We start from the raw sequence: 2,805 nt of genomic DNA on the forward strand, positions 1-2,805 counted from the left end.
TCACGTGTTGGACGCCTAACCCTATATAATAAAACAGAGGTGTCAATACCTGTTGGACGCCTAACCCTATATAATAAACCAGAGGAGTCAATACGTGTTGGACTCCTAACCCTATATAATAAAACTTAGGTGTCAATACGTGTTGGACTCCTAACACTATATAATAAAACATAGGTTTAAATACGTGCTGGACGCCTAACCCTATATAATAAAACAGAGGCGTCAATACGTGTTGGACTCCTAACCCTATATAATAAAACATAGGTTTAAATACGTGTTGGACGCCTAACCCTATTTAATAAAACATAGGTGTCAATACATGTTCTGTCTGCATTACAGTCAAACATCAACGTTTTATTCCGTTATACGTATTAGTCTCATATCTCCAATACGACACGTAGCTCAGAGTCGATCTTTTTGCAGTTTTAAATAATCCTTTGCTAATACTTTTATATGCGACTGCTTTTAACTCAAATATGTCGAAGTCCCCATTATTTTACGTTCCATCATTTATAAAATATGTATTTGATTTTTATACGTTTACTTGACATTTTAGAATTTTTAGATTAAAAGGTACATCTATTTGTCGGGACTTACATTGTTTTCTTAGTTAAGGGTCTTTGTTGAAGACATGCAAACTATAAATAGTTTATGTAAATTATTTATTTTTCAAGTAAAATTAAACTGTGTTTTGATGTTAAAAACTGGTAATGCGTATAAAAAGTTAAGGTAAAAATTATACTGACATTTAATCAAAATTAGTATTGACAGTGACATTATAATTAATACTGACAATGTAGTTATGATTAATATTGATAGTGAAATAATAAGAAATATTGACAGTAAAACATAATCGATATTAACAGTGAATTTATTATTCAGATTGACAGGAACTGATAATAAACTGCATTGGTAGTAAAAAATGATAAGGCAAACAAAAAGTTAAGGTATAAATAATACTGAAAGTTAAGTTATAATTAGAATTAACAGTGACAATGAAATTATAATAAATATTGATGTTGAATTCATAATAAATATTGACAGTTAATTTATTATGAATATTGACAGTGACATCATAATAAATATTGATGGTGAATTCATAAACAGTACTGACAGTTAATTTATTATGAATATTGACAGTGAAGTTATAATAATTATTTACATCAAAGTTTTAATAAATATTAACATCAAAGTTATCATAAATATTGACAGCGCAGTGTGAAAGTGTTGTTTTAACATTGACCTATATTGACAGTTCGATGACTATATTGACAGCAGAGTGACAGTGTATACTGACAGCACAGTGACAGTGTATATTGACAGCAGAGTGACGGTAGATATTTACAGCAGAGTGACGGTGGATATTGTAAGTAGAGTGATAGCCGATTTTGACAGCAGAGTGACAGTGGATATGTACATCAGAGTGACAGTGTATATTGGCAGCACAGTGACAGTGTATATTGACAGCACAGTGACGGTAGATATTTACAGCAGAGTGACGGTGGATACTGACAGCAGAGTGACGGTAGATATTGTCAGCAGGGCGATGGTAAATATTGTCAGCAGGGCGATGGTAAATATTGACATCAGAGTGACGGTAGATGATTACAGAAGAACGACGGTGGATATTTACAGCAGAGTGACAGTGGATATTTACAGCAGAGTGACGGTGGATAATGACAGCAGAGTGACGGTAGATATTGTCAGCAGGGCGATGGTAAATATTGTCAGTAGGGCGATGGTAAATATTGACATCAGAGTGACGGTAGATATTGTCAGCAGGGCGATGGTAAATATTGACATCAGAGCGACAGTGGGTATTGACAGCAGATCGACGGTTGATATTGCGACAGAGAGACAGTGTATATTGTCAGCAGAGTGACGGTGAATATTAACAGCAGAGTGACGGTTGATCTTGACAGCAGAGTGATATCGGATATTGACGGCAGAGTGACAGTGGATATTGACAGCAGAGCAACATTGGACATTGACAGCAGAGTGACAGTGGGTATTGACAGTAGATCGATAGCCACTGTTGACAGCAGAGTAACAGTAGAGATTAACAGCAGAGTAACATTGGATATTAAAAGCAGAGCGAAAGCCGATGTTGACAGCAGATTGACAGTGGATATTGACAGTAGAGTGACAGTAGATGTTGATAGCAGAGTGACGGTGGATAATGACAGCAGTGTGACGGTGGATATTGACAGCAGGGTGACGGTTGGTATTGACAGCAGAGCGACGGTTGATATTGACAGCAGAGAGACAGTGTATATTGACAGCAGAGTGACTTTGGATATTGACAGCAGAGCGACAGTTGATATTGACAGCAGAGGGACTTTGGATATTGACAGCAGAGCGACAGGGGGTATTGACAGCAGAGTGACTTTGGATATTTACAGCAGAGCGACAGTTGATATTGACAGCAGAGGGACTTTGGATATTGACAGCAGAGCGACAGGGGGTATTGACAGCAGAGTGACTTTGGATATTTACAGCAGAGCGACAGTTGATATTGACAGCAGAGGGACTTTGGATATTGACAGCAGAGCGACAGGGGGTATTGACAGCAGAGTGACTTTGGATATTGACAGAAGAGCGACAGTGGGTATTGACAGCAGAGTGACTTTGGATATTTACAGCAGAGCGACAGTTGATATTGACAGCAGAGTGACTTTGGATATTGACAGCAGAGCGACAGTGGATATTGACAGCAGAGTGACTTTGGATATTGACAGAAGAGCGACAGTGGGTATTGACAGCAGAGTGACTTTGGATATTTACAGCAGAGCGACAGTTGATATT

The sequence above is a fragment of the Mizuhopecten yessoensis genome, unplaced genomic scaffold (assembly GCF_002113885.1).
Source record: "Mizuhopecten yessoensis strain PY_sf001 unplaced genomic scaffold, ASM211388v2 scaffold11003, whole genome shotgun sequence".
Lineage (NCBI taxonomy): Eukaryota > Metazoa > Mollusca > Bivalvia > Pectinida > Pectinidae > Mizuhopecten > Mizuhopecten yessoensis.